This window comes from Lissotriton helveticus, chromosome 12 (assembly GCF_964261635.1).
Source record: "Lissotriton helveticus chromosome 12, aLisHel1.1, whole genome shotgun sequence".
Lineage (NCBI taxonomy): Eukaryota > Metazoa > Chordata > Amphibia > Caudata > Salamandridae > Lissotriton > Lissotriton helveticus.
The window spans coordinates 657021859-657039266 of record NC_136073.1 but is presented as its reverse complement, the minus strand read 5'-3'; the positions used below and the strand labels follow the sequence as shown (position 1 = coordinate 657039266).

Below are 17408 nucleotides of genomic sequence, written 5' to 3'. Positions count from 1 at the left end.
GCAATCTCATGCACTGCACAAGCTCTTTCCCATGATGCACCTCTCCTGCACTCTGTCTATGCAAATGAGCAAGCAGAGAGTTCAGGAATAAAACACCTAAGCTCATGTCCCCAAAAAACAGCAGCAGACAACTCGCAGATATTCCCCAATTTCTAATGCTTTTCTTTTAAACACACGATAAACAGCCTCACCTGTGGTAAGGCTTAAAAAAATTGAATAAACTCGTAAATGTTCCTCTTCACGGAAATCTTTAGTAAAAGGCGAAAGATTTTTTCGTTTTGAAGAGAAACCAGAGTAAGTTAGAATATGGCTCTCTGGGGGTAAGTGGCACCACATCAAAGACCCCGTCATTGCGATGGTGAGGACCTGAGAGGTATTTTCAGGCTCTAAGAAAGAGGACAAGAACCAGGCCGGTGAGGGAAGCAGGCCCAAATTTCAGAGTCTCTGCTCAAAGCACAGAAAATCAAAAAGGTGGACAGTTCCCATGCGTCTGTCTGGGAATATGCAAATTCTTTTCTGTACACACCTCAGCTCATTAGGAGGCGTTGCAGGTGCTGGGCAAGGGGAACGGCAAGCGTGCATCAGGCTTTAGGTGAAGTGACACTGTAGGACTTTTGTCCCCCAGCGATTTTACGCTTTCCACACCATCCTTCCAATCGATAGGCTGTGAGCCACCACTGTGCTCTGCACATAGCCATGCACTTTAAGTCCCTTTTTCGCACGTACTTTCATTAAACCTGAATATAGAAGTATATATCTGTCTAGGCTAGAGGCACATGAAACAGGACTGGCGTGCCGCTTCAAGTGTACCTGAGAGGAGTCTGACTCAGGATTGGCCACCCTCTCAGGGCACCGACTCAGGATTGGCCAACCTCTATGGGGCACCTCTAACGGGCACAAATAATGGGCAAGCCCTATGAAAAGCACAGCGTGAGTCTAGGTGCCACCTTGAAAAAGGAGGGTGACGTCTGGCCTCTGACAGCAGGAATATTAAGAGCGGAGAAAACATACTGCCTGCTATCGTGAAATTTCAAGATAGTCACGAAAAGCAATCTCATGCACTGCACAAGCTCTTTCCCATGATGCACCTCTCCTGCACTCTGTCTATGCAAATGAGCAAGCAGAGAGTTCAGGAATAAAACACCTAAGCTCATGTCCCCAAAAAACAGCAGCAGACAACTCGCAGATATTCCCCAATTTCTAATGCTTTTCTTTTAAACACACAATAAACAGCCTCACCTGTGGTAAGGCTTAAAAAAATTGAATAAACTCGTAAATGTTCCTTTCCACGGAAATCTTTAGTAAAAGGCGAAAGATTTTTTCGTTTTGAAGAGAAACCAGAGTAAGATAGAATATGGCTCTCTGGGGGTAAGTGGCACCACATCAAAGACCCCGTCATTGCGAGGGTGAGGACCTGAGAGGTATTTTCAAAATCTAAGAAAGAGGACAAGGACCAGGCCGGTGAGGGAAGCAGGCCCAAATTTCAGAGTCTCTGCTCAAAGCACAGAAAATCAAAAAGGTGGACAGTTCCCATGCGTCTGTCTGGGAATATGCAAATTCCTTTCTGTACACACCTCAGCTCATTAGGAGGCATTGCGGCTGCTGGGCAAGGGGAACGGGAAGCGTGCATCAGGCTTTAGGTGAAGTGGCCCTGTAGGACTTTTGTCCCCCAGCGATTTTACGCTTTCCACACCATCCTTCCAATCGTTAGGCTGTGAGCCACCACTGTGCTCTGCACATAGCCATGCACTTTAAGTCCCTTTTTCGCACATACTTTCATTAAACCTGAATATAGAAGTATATATCTGTCTAGGCTAGAGGCACATGAAACAGGACTGGCGTGCCGCTTCAAGTGTACCTGAGAGGAATCTGACTCAGGATTGGCCACCCTCTCAGGGCACCGACTCAGGATTGGCCAACCTCTATGGGGCACCTCTAACGTGCACAAATAACGGGCAAGCCCTATGAAAAGCACAGCGTGAGTCTAGGTGCCACCTTGAAAAAGGAGGGTGACGTCTGGCCTCTGACAGCAGGAATATTAAGAGATGAGAAAACATACTGCCTGCTATCGTGAAATTCCAAGATAGTCACGAAAAGCAATCTCATGCACTGCACAAGCTCTTTCCCATGATGCACCTCTCCTGCACTCTGTCGATGCAAATGAGCAAGCAGAGAGTTCAGGAATAAAACACCTAAGCTCATGTCCCCAAAAAACAGCAGCAGACAACTCGCAGATATATTCACCAATTTCTAATGCTTTTCTTTTAAACACACGATAAACAGCCTCACCTGTGGTAAGGCTTAAAAAAATTGAATAAACTCGTAAATGTTCCTCTCCACGGAAATCTTTAGTAAAAGGCAAAAGATTTTTTCGTTTTGAAGAGAAACCAGAGTAAGTTAGAATATGGCTCTCTGGGGGTAAGTGGCACCACATCAAAGACCCCGTCATTGCGAGGGTGAGGACCTGAGAGGTATTTTTAGGCTCTAAGAAAGAGGACAAGAACCAGGCCAGTGAGGGAAGCAGGCCCAATTTTCAGAGTCTCTGCTCAAAGCACAGAAAATCAAAAAGGTGGACAGTTCCCATGCGTCTGTCTGGAAATATGCAAATTCTTTTCTGTACACACCTCAGCTCATTAGGAGACGTTGCGGCTGCTGGGCAAGGGGAACGGGAAGCGTGCATCAGGCTTTAGGTGAAGTGACACTGTAGGACTTTTGTCCCCCAGCGATTTTACGCTTTCCACACCATCCTTCCAATCGATAGGCTGTGAGCCACCACTGTGCTCTGCACATAGCCATGCACTTTAAGTCCCTTTTTCGCATGTACTTTCATTAAACCTGAATATAGAAGTATATATCTGTCTAGGCTAGAGGCACATGAAACAGGACTGGCGTGCCGCTTCAAGTGTACCTGAGAGGAATCTGACTCAGGATTGGCCACCCTCTCAGGGCACCGACTCAGGATTGGCCAACCTCTATGGGGCACCTCTAACGGGCACAAATAATGGGCAAGCCATATGAAAAGCACAGCGTGAGTCTAGGTGCCACCTTGAAAAAGGAGGGCGACGTCTGGCCTCTGACAGCAGGAATATTAAGAGAGGAGAAAACATACTGCCTGCTATCGTGAAATTCCAAGATAGTCACGAAAAGCAATCTCATGCACTGTACAAGCTCTTTCCCATGATGCACCTCTCCTGCACTCTGTCTATGCAAATGAGCAAGCAGAGAGTTCAGGAATAAAACACCTAAGCTCATGTCCCCAAAAAACAGCAGCAGACAACTGGCAGATATTCCCCAATTTCTAATGCTTTTCTTTTAAACACACGATAAACAGCCTCACCTGTGGTAAGGCTTAAAAAAATTGAATAAACTCGTAAATGTTCCTCTCCACGGAAATCTTTAGTAAAAGGCGAAAGATTTTTTCGTTTTGAAGAGAAACCAGAGTAAGTTAGAATATGGCTCTCTGGGGGTAAGTGGCACCACATCAAAGACCCTGTCATTGCGATGGTGAGGACCTGAGAGGTATTTTCAGGCTCTAAGAAAGAGGACAAGAACCAGGCCGGTGAGGAAAGCAGGCCCAAATTTCAGAGTCTCTGCTCAAAGCACAGAAAATCAAAAAGGTGGACAGTTCCCATGCGTCTGTCTGGGAATATGCAAATTCTTTTCTGTACACACCTCAGCTCATTAGGAGGCGTTGCGGCTGCTGGGCAAGGGGAACGGGAAGCGTGCATCAGGCTTTAGGTGAAGTGACACTGTAGGACTTTTGTCCCCCAGCGATTTTACGCTTTCCACACCATCCTTCCAATCGATAGGCTGTGAGCCACCACTGTGCTCTGCACATAGCCATGCACTTTAAGTCCCTTTTTCGCACGTACTTTCATTAAACCTGAATATAGAAGTATATATCTGTCTAGGCTAGAGGCACATGAAACAGGACTGGCGTGCCGCTTCAAGTGTACCTGAGAGGAGTCTGACTCAGGATTGGCCACCCTCTCAGGGCACCGACTCAGGATTGGCCAACCTCTATGGGGCACCTCTAACGTGCACAAATAACGGGCAAGCCCTATGAAAAGCACAGCGTGAGTCTAGGTGCCACCTTGAAAAAGGAGGGTGACGTCTGGCCTCTGACAGCAGGAATATTAAGAGAGGAGAAAACATACTGCCTGCTATCGTGAAATTCCAAGATAGTCACGAAAAGCAATCTCATGCACTGCACAAGCTCTTTCCCATGATGCACCTCTCCTGCACTCTGTCGATGCAAATGAGCAAGCAGAGAGTTCAGGAATAAAACACCTAAGCTCATGTCCCCAAAAAACAGCAGCAGACAACTCGCAGATATATTCATCAATTTCTAATGCTTTTCTTTTAAACACACGATAAACAGCCTCACCTGTGGTAAGGCTTAAAAAAATTGAATAAACTCGTAAATGTTCCTCTCCACGGAAATCTTTAGTAAAAGGCGAAAGATTTTTTCGTTTTGAAGAGAAACCAGAGTAAGTTAGAATATGGCTCTCTGGGGGTAAGTGGCACCACATCAAAGACCCCGTCATTGCGAGGGTGAGGACCTGAGAGGTATTTTTAGGCTCTAAGAAAGAGGACAAGAACCAGGCCAGTGAGGGAAGCAGGCTCAATTTTCAGAGTCTCTGCTCAAAGCACAGAAAATCAAAAAGGTGGACAGTTCCCATGCGTCTGTCTGGAAATATGCAAATTCTTTTCTGTACACACCTCAGCTCATTAGGAGACGTTGCGGCTGCTGGGCAAGGGGAACGGGAAGCGTGCATCAGGCTTTAGGTGAAGTGACACTGTAGGACTTTTGTCCCCCAGCGATTTTACGCTTTCCACACCATCCTTCCAATCGATAGGCTGTGAGCCACCACTGTGCTCTGCACATAGCCATGCACTTTAAGTCCCTTTTTCGCATGTACTTTCATTAAACCTGAATATAGAAGTATATATCTGTCTAGGCTAGAGGCACATGAAACAGGACTGGCGTGCCGCTTCAAGTGTACCTGAGAGGAATCTGACTCAGGATTGGCCACCCTCTCAGGGCACCGACTCAGGATTGGCCAACCTCTATGGGGCACCTCCAACGGGCACAAATAACGGGCAAGCCCTATGAAAAGCACAGCGTGAGTCTAGGTGCCACCTTGAAAAAGGAGGGTGACGTCTGGCCTCTGACAGCAGGAATATTAAGAGAGGAGAAAACATACTGCCTGCTATCGTGAAATTCCAAGATAGTCACGAAAAGCAATCTCATGCACTGCACAAGCTCTTTCCCATGATGCACCTCTCCTGCACTCTGTCTATGCAAATGAGCAAGCAGAGAGTTCAGGAATAAAACACCTAAGCTCATGTCCCCAAAAAACAGCAGCAGACAACTCGCAGATATTCCCCAATTTCTAATGCTTTTCTTTTAAACACACGATAAACAGCCTCACCTGTGGTAAGGCTTAAAAAAATTGAATAAACTCGTAAATGTTCCTCTCCACGGAAATCTTTAGTAAAAGGCGAAAGATTTTTTCGTTTTGAAGAGAAACCAGAGTAAGTTAGAATATGGCTCTCTGGGGGTAAGTGGCACCACATCAAAGACCCCGTCATTGCGAGGGTGAGGACCTGAGAGGTATTTTCAAAATTTAAGAAAGAGGACAAGAACCAGGCCGGTGAGGGAAGCAGGCCCAAATTTCAGAGTCTCTGCTCAAAGCACAGAAAATCAAAAAGGTGGACAGTTCCCATGCGTCTGTCTGGGAATATGCAAATTCTTTTCTGTACACACCTCAGCTCATTAGGAGGCGTTGCGGCTGCTGGGCAAGGGGAACGGGAAGCGTGCATCAGGCTTTAGGTGAAGTGGCACTGTAGGACTTTTGTCCCCCAGCGATTTTACGCTTTCCACACCATCCTTCCAATCGTTAGGCTGTGAGCCACCACTGTGCTCTGCACATAGCCATGCACTTTAAGTCCCTTTTTCGCACGTACTTTCATTAAACCTGAATATAGAAGTATATATCTGTCTAGGCTAGAGGCACATGAAACAGGACTGGCGTGCCGCTTCAAGTGTACCTGAGAGGAATCTGACTCAGGATTGGCCACCCTCTCAGGGCACCGACTCAGGATTGGCCAACCTCTATGGGGCACCTCTAACGGGCACAAATAATGGGCAAGCCCTATGAAAAGCACAGCGTGAGTCTAGGTGCCACCTTGAAAAAGGAGGGTGACGTCTGGCCTCTGACAGCAGGAATATTAAGAGAGGAGAAAACATACTGCCTGCTATCGTGAAATTCCAAGATAGTCACGAAAAGCAATCTCATGCACTGCACAAGCTCTTTCCCATGATGCACCTCTCCTGCACTCTGTCTATGCAAATGAGCAAGCAGAGAGTTCAGGAATAAAACACCTAAGCTCATGTCCCCAAAAAACAGCAGCAGACAACTCGCAGATATTCCCCAATTTCTAATGCTTTTCTTTTAAACACACGATAAACAGCCTCACCTGTGGTAAGGCTTAAAAAAATTGAATAAACTCGTAAATGTTCCTCTCCACGGAAATCTTTAGTAAAAGGCGAAAGATTTTTTCGTTTTGAAGAGAAACCAGAGTAAGTTAGAATATGGCTCTCTGGGGGTAAGTGGCACCACATCAAAGACCCCGTCATTGCGATGGTGAGGACCTGAGAGGTATTTTCAGGCTCTAAGAAAGAGGACAAGAACCAGGCCGGTGAGGGAAGTAGGCCCAAATTTCAGAGTCTCTGCTCAAAGCACAGAAAATCAAAAAGGTGGACAGTTCCCATGCGTCTGTCTGGAAATATGCAAATTCTTTTCTGTACACACCTCAGCTCATTAGGAGACGTTGCGGCTGCTGGGCAAGGGGAACGGGAAGCGTGCATCAGGCTTTAGGTGAAGTGACACTTTAGGACTTTTGTCCCCCAGCGATTTTACGCTTTCCACACCATCCTTCCAATCGATAGGCTGTGAGCCACCACTGTGCTCTGCACATAGCCATGCACTTTAAGTCCCTTTTTCGCACGTACTTTCATTAAACCTGAATATAGAAGTATATATCTGTCTAGGCTAGAGGCACATGAAACAGGACTGGCGTGCCGCTTCAAGTGTACCTGAGAGGAATCTGACTCAGGATTGGCCACCCTCTCAGGGCACCGACTCAGGATTGGCCAACCTCTATGGGGCACCTCTAACGGGCACAAATAATGGGCAAGCCCTATGAAAAGCACAGCGTGAGTCTAGGTGCCACCTTGAAAAAGGAGGGCGACGTCTGGCCTCTGACAGCAGGAATATTAAGAGAGGAGAAAACATACTGCCTGCTATCGTGAAATTCCAAGATAGTCACGAAAAGCAATCTCATGCACTGTACAAGCTCTTTCCCATGATGCACCTCTCCTGCACTCTGTCTATGCAAATGAGCAAGCAGAGAGTTCAGGAATAAAGCACCTAAGCTCATGTCCCCAAAAAACAGCAGCAGACAACTGGCAGATATTCCCCAATTTCTAATGCTTTTCTTTTAAACACACGATAAACATCCTCACCTGTGGTAAGGCTTAAAAAAATTGAATAAACTCGTAAATGTTCCTCTCCACGGAAATCTTTACTAAAAGGTGAAAGATTTTTTCGTTTTGAAGAGAAACCAGAGTAAGTTAGAATATGGCTCTCGGGGGGTAAGTGGCACCACATCAAAGACCCCGTCATTGCGAGGGTGAGGACCTGAGAGGTATTTTCAAAATCTAAGAAAGAGGACAAGAACCAGGCCGGTGAGGGAAGCAGGCCCAAATTTCAGAGTCTCTGCTCAAAGCACAGAAAATCAAAAAGGTGGACAGTTCCCATGCGTCTGTCTGGGAATATGCAAATTCTTTTCTGTACACACCTCAGCTCATTAGGAGGCGTTGCAGCTGCTGGGCAAGGGGAACGGCAAGCGTGCATCAGGCTTTAGGTGAAGTGACACTGTAGGACTTTTGTCCCCCAGCGATTTTACGCTTTCCACACCATCCTTCCAATCGATAGGATGTGAGCCACCACTGTGCTCTGCACATAGCCATGCACTTTAAGTCCCTTTTTCGCACGTACTTTCATTAAACCTGAATATAGAAGTATATATCTGTCTAGGCTAGAGGCACATGAAACAGGACTGGCGTGCCGCTTCAAGTGTACCTGAGAGGAGTCTGACTCAGGATTGGCCACCCTCTCAGGGCACCGACTCAGGATTGGCCAACCTCTATGGGGCACCTCTAACGGGCACAAATAATGGGCAAGCCCTATGAAAAGCACAGCGTGAGTCTAGGTGCCACCTTGAAAAAGGAGGGTGACGTCTGGCCTCTGACAGCAGGAATATTAAGAGCGGAGAAAACATACTGCCTGCTATCGTGAAATTTCAAGATAGTCACGAAAAGCAATCTCATGCACTGCACAAGCTCTTTCCCATGATGCACCTCTCCTGCACTCTGTCTATGCAAATGAGCAAGCAGAGAGTTCAGGAATAAAACACCTAAGCTCATGTCCCCAAAAAACAGCAGCAGACAACTCGCAGATATTCCCCAATTTCTAATGCTTTTCTTTTAAACACACGATAAACAGCCTCACCTGTGGTAAGGCTTAAAAAAATTGAATAAACTCGTAAATGTTCCTCTCCACGGAAATCTTTAGTAAAAGGCGAAAGATTTTTTCGTTTTGAAGAGAAACCAGAGTAAGTTAGAATATGGCTCTCTGGGGGTAAGTGGCACCACATCAAAGACCCCGTCATTGCGATGGTGAGGACCTGAGAGGTATTTTCAGGCTCTAAGAAAGAGGACAAGAACCAGGCCGGTGAGGGAAGTAGGCCCAAATTTCAGAGTCTCTGCTCAAAGCACAGAAAATCAAAAAGGTGGACAGTTCCCATGCGTCTGTCTGGAAATATGCAAATTCTTTTCTGTACACACCTCAGCTCATTAGGAGACGTTGCGGCTGCTGGGCAAGGGGAACGGGAAGCGTGCATCAGGCTTTAGGTGAAGTGACACTTTAGGACTTTTGTCCCCCAGCGATTTTACGCTTTCCACACCATCCTTCCAATCGATAGGCTGTGAGCCACCACTGTGCTCTGCATATAGCCATGCACTTTAAGTCCCTTTTTCGCACGTACTTTCATTAAACCTGAATATAGAAGTATATATCTGTCTAGGCTAGAGGCACATGAAACAGGACTGGCGTGCCGCTTCAAGTGTACCTGAGAGGAATCTGACTCAGGATTGGCCACCCTCTCAGGGCACCGACTCAGGATTGGCCAACCTCTATGGGGCACCTCTAACGGGCACAAATAATGGGCAAGCCCTATGAAAAGCACAGCGTGAGTCTAGGTGCCACCTTGAAAAAGGAGGGCGACGTCTGGCCTCTGACAGCAGGAATATTAAGAGAGGAGAAAACATACTGCCTGCTATCGTGAAATTCCAAGATAGTCACGAAAAGCAATCTCATGCACTGTACAAGCTCTTTCCCATGATGCACCTCTCCTGCACTCTGTCTATGCAAATGAGCAAGCAGAGAGTTCAGGAATAAAGCACCTAAGCTCATGTCCCCAAAAAACAGCAGCAGACAACTGGCAGATATTCCCCAATTTCTAATGCTTTTCTTTTAAACACACGATAAACATCCTCACCTGTGGTAAGGCTTAAAAAAATTGAATAAACTCGTAAATGTTCCTCTCCACGGAAATCTTTACTAAAAGGCGAAAGATTTTTTCGTTTTGAAGAGAAACCAGAGTAAGTTAGAATATGGCTCTCGGGGGGTAAGTGGCACCACATCAAAGACCCCGTCATTGCGAGGGTGAGGACCTGAGAGGTATTTTCAAAATCTAAGAAAGAGGACAAGAACCAGGCCGGTGAGGGAAGCAGGCCCAAATTTCAGAGTCTCTGCTCAAAGCACAGAAAATCAAAAAGGTGGACAGTTCCCATGCGTCTGTCTGGGAATATGCAAATTCTTTTCTGTACACACCTCAGCTCATTAGGAGGCGTTGCAGCTGCTGGGCAAGGGGAACGGCAAGCGTGCATCAGGCTTTAGGTGAAGTGACACTGTAGGACTTTTGTCCCCCAGCGATTTTACGCTTTCCACACCATCCTTCCAATCGATAGGCTGTGAGCCACCACTGTGCTCTGCACATAGCCATGCACTTTAAGTCCCTTTTTCGCACGTACTTTCATTAAACCTGAATATAGAAGTATATATCTGTCTAGGCTAGAGGCACATGAAACAGGACTGGCGTGCCGCTTCAAGTGTACCTGAGAGGAGTCTGACTCAGGATTGGCCACCCTCTCAGGGCACCGACTCAGGATTGGCCAACCTCTATGGGGCACCTCTAACGGGCACAAATAATGGGCAAGCCCTATGAAAAGCACAGCGTGAGTCTAGGTGCCACCTTGAAAAAGGAGGGTGACGTCTGGCCTCTGACAGCAGGAATATTAAGAGCGGAGAAAACATACTGCCTGCTATCGTGAAATTTCAAGATAGTCACGAAAAGCAATCTCATGCACTGCACAAGCTCTTTCCCATGATGCACCTCTCCTGCACTCTGTCTATGCAAATGAGCAAGCAGAGAGTTCAGGAATAAAACACCTAAGCTCATGTCCCCAAAAAACAGCAGCAGACAACTCGCAGATATTCCCCAATTTCTAATGCTTTTCTTTTAAACACACAATAAACAGCCTCACCTGTGGTAAGGCTTAAAAAAACTTGAATAAACTCGTAAATGTTCCTTTCCACGGAAATCTTTAGTAAAAGGCGAAAGATTTTTTCGTTTTGAAGAGAAACCAGAGTAAGATAGAATATGGCTCTCTGGGGGTAAGTGGCACCACATCAAAGACCCCGTCATTGCGAGGGTGAGGACCTGAGAGGTATTTTCAAAATCTAAGAAAGAGGACAAGGACCAGGCCGGTGAGGGAAGCAGGCCCAAATTTCAGAGTCTCTGCTCAAAGCACAGAAAATCAAAAAGGTGGACAGTTCCCATGCGTCTGTCTGGGAATATGCAAATTCCTTTCTGTACACACCTCAGCTCATTAGGAGGCATTGCGGCTGCTGGGCAAGGGGAACGGGAAGCGTGCATCAGGCTTTAGGTGAAGTGGCCCTGTAGGACTTTTGTCCCCCAGCGATTTTACGCTTTCCACACCATCCTTCCAATCGTTAGGCTGTGAGCCACCACTGTGCTCTGCACATAGCCATGCACTTTAAGTCCCTTTTTCGCACATACTTTCATTAAACCTGAATATAGAAGTATATATCTGTCTAGGCTAGAGGCACATGAAACAGGACTGGCGTGCCGCTTCAAGTGTACCTGAGAGGAATCTGACTCAGGATTGGCCACCCTCTCAGGGCACCGACTCAGGATTGGCCAACCTCTATGGGGCACCTCTAACGTGCACAAATAACGGGCAAGCCCTATGAAAAGCACAGCGTGAGTCTAGGTGCCACCTTGAAAAAGGAGGGTGACGTCTGGCCTCTGACAGCAGGAATATTAAGAGATGAGAAAACATACTGCCTGCTATCGTGAAATTCCAAGATAGTCACGAAAAGCAATCTCATGCACTGCACAAGCTCTTTCCCATGATGCACCTCTCCTGCACTCTGTCGATGCAAATGAGCAAGCAGAGAGTTCAGGAATAAAACACCTAAGCTCATGTCCCCAAAAAACAGCAGCAGACAACTCGCAGATATATTCACCAATTTCTAATGCTTTTCTTTTAAACACACGATAAACAGCCTCACCTGTGGTAAGGCTTAAAAAAATTGAATAAACTCGTAAATGTTCCTCTCCACGGAAATCTTTAGTAAAAGGCGAAAGATTTTTTCGTTTTGAAGAGAAACCAGAGTAAGTTAGAAAATGGCTCTCTGGGGGTGAGTGGCACCACATCAAAGACCCCGTCATTGCGAGGGTGAGGACCTGAGAGGTATTTTTAGGCTCTAAGAAAGAGGACAAGAACCAGGCCAGTGAGGGAATGCCGGCCCAAATTTCAGAGTCTCTGCTCAAAGCACAGAAAATCAAAAAGGTGGACAGTTCCCATGCGTCTGTCTGGAAATATGCAAATTCTTTTCTGTACACACCTCAGCTCATTAGGAGACGTTGCGGCTGCTGGGCAAGGGGAACGGGAAGCGTGCATCAGGCTTTAGGTGAAGTGACACTGTAGGACTTTTGTCCCCCAGCGATTTTACGCTTTCCACACCATCCTTCCAATCGATAGGCTGTGAGCCACCACTGTGCTCTGCACATAGCCATGCACTTTAAGTCCCTTTTTCGCATGTACTTTCATTAAACCTGAATATAGAAGTATATATCTGTCTAGGCTAGAGGCACATGAAACAGGACTGGCGTGCCGCTTCAAGTGTACCTGAGAGGAATCTGACTCAGGATTGGCCACCCTCTCAGGGCACCGACTCAGGATTGGCCAACCTCTATGGGGCACCTCTAACGGGCACAAATAATGGGCAAGCCATATGAAAAGCACAGCGTGAGTCTAGGTGCCACCTTGAAAAAGGAGGGCGACGTCTGGCCTCTGACAGCAGGAATATTAAGAGAGGAGAAAACATACTGCCTGCTATCGTGAAATTCCAAGATAGTCACGAAAAGCAATCTCATGCACTGTACAAGCTCTTTCCCATGATGCACCTCTCCTGCACTCTGTCTATGCAAATGAGCAAGCAGAGAGTTCAGGAATAAAACACCTAAGCTCATGTCCCCAAAAAACAGCAGCAGACAACTGGCAGATATTCCCCAATTTCTAATGCTTTTCTTTTAAACACACGATAAACAGCCTCACCTGTGGTAAGGCTTAAAAAAATTGAATAAACTCGTAAATGTTCCTCTCCACGGAAATCTTTAGTAAAAGGCGAAAGATTTTTTCGTTTTGAAGAGAAACCAGAGTAAGTTAGAATATGGCTCTCTGGGGGTAAGTGGCACCACATCAAAGACCCTGTCATTGCGATGGTGAGGACCTGAGAGGTATTTTCAGGCTCTAAGAAAGAGGACAAGAACCAGGCCGGTGAGGGAAGCAGGCCCAAATTTCAGAGTCTCTGCTCAAAGCACAGAAAATCAAAAAGGTGGACAGTTCCCATGCGTCTGTCTGGGAATATGCAAATTCTTTTCTGTACACACCTCAGCTCATTAGGAGGCGTTGCGGCTGCTGGGCAAGGGGAACGGGAAGCGTGCATCAGGCTTTAGGTGAAGTGACACTGTAGGACTTTTGTCCCCCAGCGATTTTACGCTTTCCACACCATCCTTCCAATCGATAGGCTGTGAGCCACCACTGTGCTCTGCACATAGCCATGCACTTTAAGTCCCTTTTTCGCACGTACTTTCATTAAACCTGAATATAGAAGTATATATCTGTCTAGGCTAGAGGCACATGAAACAGGACTGGCGTGCCGCTTCAAGTGTACCTGAGAGGAGTCTGACTCAGGATTGGCCTTCCTCTCAGGGCACCGACTCAGGATTGGCCAACCTCTATGGGGCACCTCTAACGTGCACAAATAACGGGCAAGCCCTATGAAAAGCACAGCGTGAGTCTAGGTGCCACCTTGAAAAAGGAGGGTGACGTCTGGCCTCTGACAGCAGGAATATTAAGAGAGGAGAAAACATACTGCCTGCTATCGTGAAATTCCAAGATAGTCACGAAAAGCAATCTCATGCACTGCACAAGCTCTTTCCCATGATGCACCTCTCCTGCACTCTGTCGATGCAAATGAGCAAGCAGAGAGTTCAGGAATAAAACACCTAAGCTCATGTCCCCAAAAAACAGCAGCAGACAACTCGCAGATATATTCACCAATTTCTAATGCTTTTCTTTTAAACACACGATAAACAGCCTCACCTGTGGTAAGGCTTAAAAAAATTGAATAAACTCATAAATGTTCCTCTCCACGGAAATCTTTAGTAAAAGGCGAAAGATTTTTTTCGTTTTGAAGAGAAACCAGAGTAAGTTAGAATATGGCTCTCTGGGGGTAAGTGGCACCACATCAAAGACCCCGTCATTGCGAGGGTGAGGACCTGAGAGGTATTTTTAGGCTCTAAGAAAGAGGACAAGAACCAGGCCAGTGAGGGAAGCAGGCTCAATTTTCAGAGTCTCTGCTCAAAGCACAGAAAATCAAAAAGGTGGACAGTTCCCATGCGTCTGTCTGGAAATATGCAAATTCTTTTCTGTACACACCTCAGCTCATTAGGAGACGTTGCGGCTGCTGGGCAAGGGGAACGGGAAGCGTGCATCAGGCTTTAGGTGAAGTGACACTGTAGGACTTTTGTCCCCCAGCGATTTTACGCTTTCCACACCATCCTTCCAATCGATAGGCTGTGAGCCACCACTGTGCTCTGCACATAGCCATGCACTTTAAGTCCCTTTTTCGCATGTACTTTCATTAAACCTGAATATAGAAGTATATATCTGTCTAGGCTAGAGGCACATGAAACAGGACTGGCGTGCCGCTTCAAGTGTACCTGAGAGGAATCTGACTCAGGATTGGCCACCCTCTCAGGGCACCGACTCAGGATTGGCCAACCTCTATGGGGCACCTCTAACGGGCACAAATAATGGGCAAGCCCTATGAAAAGCACAGCGTGAGTCTAGGTGCCACCTTGAAAAAGGAGGGCGACGTCTGGCCTCTGACAGCAGGAATATTAAGAGAGGAGAAAACATACTGCCTGCTATCGTGAAATTCCAAGATAGTCACGAAAAGCAATCTCATGCACTGCACAAGCTCTTTCCCATGATGCACCTCTCCTGCACTCTGTCTATGCAAATGAGCAAGCAGAGAGTTCAGGAATAAAACACCTAAGCTCATGTCCCCAAAAAACAGCAGCAGACAACTCGCAGATATTCCCCAATTTCTAATGCTTTTCTTTTAAACACACAATAAACAGCCTCACCTGTGGTAAGGCTTAAAAAAATTGAATAAACTCGTAAATGTTCCTTTCCACGGAAATCTTTAGTAAAAGGCGAAAGATTTTTTCGTTTTGAAGAGAAACCAGAGTAAGATAGAATATGGCTCTCTGGGGGTAAGTGGCACCACATCAAAGACCCCGTCATTGCGAGGGTGAGGACCTGAGAGGTATTTTCAAAATCTAAGAAAGAGGACAAGGACCAGGCCGGTGAGGGAAGCAGGCCCAAATTTCAGAGTCTCTGCTCAAAGCACAGAAAATCAAAAAGGTGGACAGTTCCCATGCGTCTGTCTGGGAATATGCAAATTCCTTTCTGTACACACCTCAGCTCATTAGGAGGCATTGCGGCTGCTGGGCAAGGGGAACGGGAAGCGTGCATCAGGCTTTAGGTGAAGTGGCCCTGTAGGACTTTTGTCCCCCAGCGATTTTACGCTTTCCACACCATCCTTCCAATCGTTAGGCTGTGAGCCACCACTGTGCTCTGCACATAGCCATGCACTTTAAGTCCCTTTTTCGCACATACTTTCATTAAACCTGAATATAGAAGTATATATCTGTCTAGGCTAGAGGCACATGAAACAGGACTGGCGTGCCGCTTCAAGTGTACCTGAGAGGAATCTGACTCAGGATTGGCCACCCTCTCAGGGCACCGACTCAGGATTGGCCAACCTCTATGGGGCACCTCTAACGTGCACAAATAACGGGCAAGCCCTATGAAAAGCACAGCGTGAGTCTAGGTGCCACCTTGAAAAAGGAGGGTGATGTCTGGCCTCTGACAGCAGGAATATTAAGAGATGAGAAAACATACTGCCTGCTATCGTGAAATTCCAAGATAGTCACGAAAAGCAATCTCATGCACTGCACAAGCTCTTTCCCATGATGCACCTCTCCTGCACTCTGTCGATGCAAATGAGCAAGCAGAGAGTTCAGGAATAAAACACCTAAGCTCATGTCCCCAAAAAACAGCAGCAGACAACTCGCAGATATTCCCCAATTTCTAATGCTTTTCTTTTAAACACACAATAAACAGCCTCACCTGTGGTAAGGCTTAAAAAAATTGAATAAACTCGTAAATGTTCCTTTCCACGGAAATCTTTAGTAAAAGGCGAAAGATTTTTTCGTTTTGAAGAGAAACCAGTGTTAGATAGAATATGGCTCTCTGGGGGTAAGTGGCACCACATCAAAGACCCCGTCATTGCGAGGGTGAGGACCTGAGAGGTATTTTCAAAATCTAAGAAAGAGGACAAGGACCAGGCCGGTGAGGGAAGCAGGCCCAAATTTCAGAGTCTCTGCTCAAAGCACAGAAAATCAAAAAGGTGGACAGTTCCCATGCGTCTGTCTGGGAATATGCAAATTCCTTTCTGTACACACCTCAGCTCATTAGGAGGCATTGCGGCTGCTGGGCAAGGGGAACGGGAAGCGTGCATCAGGCTTTAGGTGAAGTGGCCCTGTAGGACTTTTGTCCCCCAGCGATTTTACGCTTTCCACACCATCCTTCCAATCGTTAGGCTGTGAGCCACCACTGTGCTCTGCACATAGCCATGCACTTTAAGTCCCTTTTTCGCACATACTTTCATTAAACCTGAATATAGAAGTATATATCTGTCTAGGCTAGAGGCACATGAAACAGGACTGGCGTGCCGCTTCAAGTGTACCTGAGAGGAATCTGACTCAGGATTGGCCACCCTCTCAGGGCACCGACTCAGGATTGGCCAACCTCTATGGGGCACCTCTAACGTGCACAAATAACGGGCAAGCCCTATGAAAAGCACAGCGTGAGTCTAGGTGCCACCTTGAAAAAGGAGGGTGATGTCTGGCCTCTGACAGCAGGAATATTAAGAGATGAGAAAACATACTGCCTGCTATCGTGAAATTCCAAGATAGTCACGAAAAGCAATCTCATGCACTGCACAAGCTCTTTCCCATGATGCACCTCTCCTGCACTCTGTCGATGCAAATGAGCAAGCAGAGAGTTCAGGAATAAAACACCTAAGCTCATGTCCCCAAAAAACAGCAGCAGACAACTCGCAGATATATTCACCAATTTCTAATGCTTTTCTTTTAAACACACGATAAACAGCCTCACCTGTGGTAAGGCTTAAAAAAATTGAATAAACTCGTAAATGTTCCTCTCCACGGAAATCTTTAGTAAAAGGCGAAAGATTTTTTCGTTTTGAAGAGAAACCAGAGTAAGTTAGAATATGGCTCTCTGGGGGTAAGTGGCACCACATCAAAGACCCCGTCATTGCGAGGGTGAGGACCTGAGAGGTATTTTTAGGCTCTAAGAAAGAGGACAAGAACCAGGCCAGTGAGGGAAGCAGGCCCAATTTTCAGAGTCTCTGCTCAAAGCACAGAAAATCAAAAAGGTGGACAGTTCCCATGCGTCTGTCTGGAAATATGCAAATTCTTTTCTGTACACACCTCAGCTCATTAGGAGACGTTGCGGCTGCTGGGCAAGGGGAACGGGAAGCGTGCATCAGGCTTTAGGTGAAGTGACACTGTAGGACTTTTGTCCCCCAGCG

At 46.6% G+C, this 17408-nt stretch overlaps 17 non-coding genes across 17 annotated transcripts; all 17 read right to left on the bottom strand.

Moving 5' to 3' along the window:
* Positions 1–183: 183 nt before the first annotated feature.
* Positions 184–298, bottom strand: LOC144800998 (U5 spliceosomal RNA). Its single transcript, XR_013604876.1, has one exon. It is a non-coding gene; the product is annotated as a U5 spliceosomal RNA (small nuclear RNA).
* Positions 299–1231: 933 nt separating this feature from the next.
* Positions 1232–1346, bottom strand: LOC144800559 (U5 spliceosomal RNA). Its single transcript, XR_013604454.1, has one exon. It is a non-coding gene; the product is annotated as a U5 spliceosomal RNA (small nuclear RNA).
* A 935-nt stretch (positions 1347–2281) lies between these two features.
* Positions 2282–2396, bottom strand: LOC144800312 (U5 spliceosomal RNA). Its single transcript, XR_013604223.1, has one exon. It is a non-coding gene; the product is annotated as a U5 spliceosomal RNA (small nuclear RNA).
* Positions 2397–3329: 933 nt separating this feature from the next.
* On the bottom strand, positions 3330–3444 carry LOC144801358 (U5 spliceosomal RNA). The gene has a single exon (XR_013605168.1). It is a non-coding gene; the product is annotated as a U5 spliceosomal RNA (small nuclear RNA).
* A 935-nt stretch (positions 3445–4379) lies between these two features.
* LOC144801357 (U5 spliceosomal RNA) lies at positions 4380–4494 on the bottom strand. The gene has a single exon (XR_013605167.1). It is a non-coding gene; the product is annotated as a U5 spliceosomal RNA (small nuclear RNA).
* Positions 4495–5427: 933 nt separating this feature from the next.
* LOC144801356 (U5 spliceosomal RNA) lies at positions 5428–5542 on the bottom strand. Its single transcript, XR_013605166.1, has one exon. It is a non-coding gene; the product is annotated as a U5 spliceosomal RNA (small nuclear RNA).
* Positions 5543–6475: 933 nt separating this feature from the next.
* On the bottom strand, positions 6476–6590 carry LOC144801355 (U5 spliceosomal RNA). Its single transcript, XR_013605165.1, has one exon. It is a non-coding gene; the product is annotated as a U5 spliceosomal RNA (small nuclear RNA).
* A 933-nt stretch (positions 6591–7523) lies between these two features.
* On the bottom strand, positions 7524–7638 carry LOC144801034 (U5 spliceosomal RNA). The gene has a single exon (XR_013604911.1). It is a non-coding gene; the product is annotated as a U5 spliceosomal RNA (small nuclear RNA).
* Positions 7639–8571: 933 nt separating this feature from the next.
* LOC144801354 (U5 spliceosomal RNA) lies at positions 8572–8686 on the bottom strand. The gene has a single exon (XR_013605164.1). It is a non-coding gene; the product is annotated as a U5 spliceosomal RNA (small nuclear RNA).
* A 933-nt stretch (positions 8687–9619) lies between these two features.
* LOC144800926 (U5 spliceosomal RNA) lies at positions 9620–9734 on the bottom strand. The gene has a single exon (XR_013604805.1). It is a non-coding gene; the product is annotated as a U5 spliceosomal RNA (small nuclear RNA).
* A 933-nt stretch (positions 9735–10667) lies between these two features.
* LOC144800535 (U5 spliceosomal RNA) lies at positions 10668–10783 on the bottom strand. The gene has a single exon (XR_013604431.1). It is a non-coding gene; the product is annotated as a U5 spliceosomal RNA (small nuclear RNA).
* Positions 10784–11718: 935 nt separating this feature from the next.
* On the bottom strand, positions 11719–11833 carry LOC144801353 (U5 spliceosomal RNA). Its single transcript, XR_013605163.1, has one exon. It is a non-coding gene; the product is annotated as a U5 spliceosomal RNA (small nuclear RNA).
* A 934-nt stretch (positions 11834–12767) lies between these two features.
* LOC144801352 (U5 spliceosomal RNA) lies at positions 12768–12882 on the bottom strand. Its single transcript, XR_013605162.1, has one exon. It is a non-coding gene; the product is annotated as a U5 spliceosomal RNA (small nuclear RNA).
* Positions 12883–13817: 935 nt separating this feature from the next.
* LOC144800829 (U5 spliceosomal RNA) lies at positions 13818–13933 on the bottom strand. The gene has a single exon (XR_013604713.1). It is a non-coding gene; the product is annotated as a U5 spliceosomal RNA (small nuclear RNA).
* Positions 13934–14866: 933 nt separating this feature from the next.
* Positions 14867–14981, bottom strand: LOC144800558 (U5 spliceosomal RNA). Its single transcript, XR_013604453.1, has one exon. It is a non-coding gene; the product is annotated as a U5 spliceosomal RNA (small nuclear RNA).
* Positions 14982–15914: 933 nt separating this feature from the next.
* On the bottom strand, positions 15915–16029 carry LOC144800922 (U5 spliceosomal RNA). The gene has a single exon (XR_013604801.1). It is a non-coding gene; the product is annotated as a U5 spliceosomal RNA (small nuclear RNA).
* A 935-nt stretch (positions 16030–16964) lies between these two features.
* Positions 16965–17079, bottom strand: LOC144801351 (U5 spliceosomal RNA). The gene has a single exon (XR_013605161.1). It is a non-coding gene; the product is annotated as a U5 spliceosomal RNA (small nuclear RNA).
* Between the last annotated feature and the right edge of the window lie 329 nt (positions 17080–17408).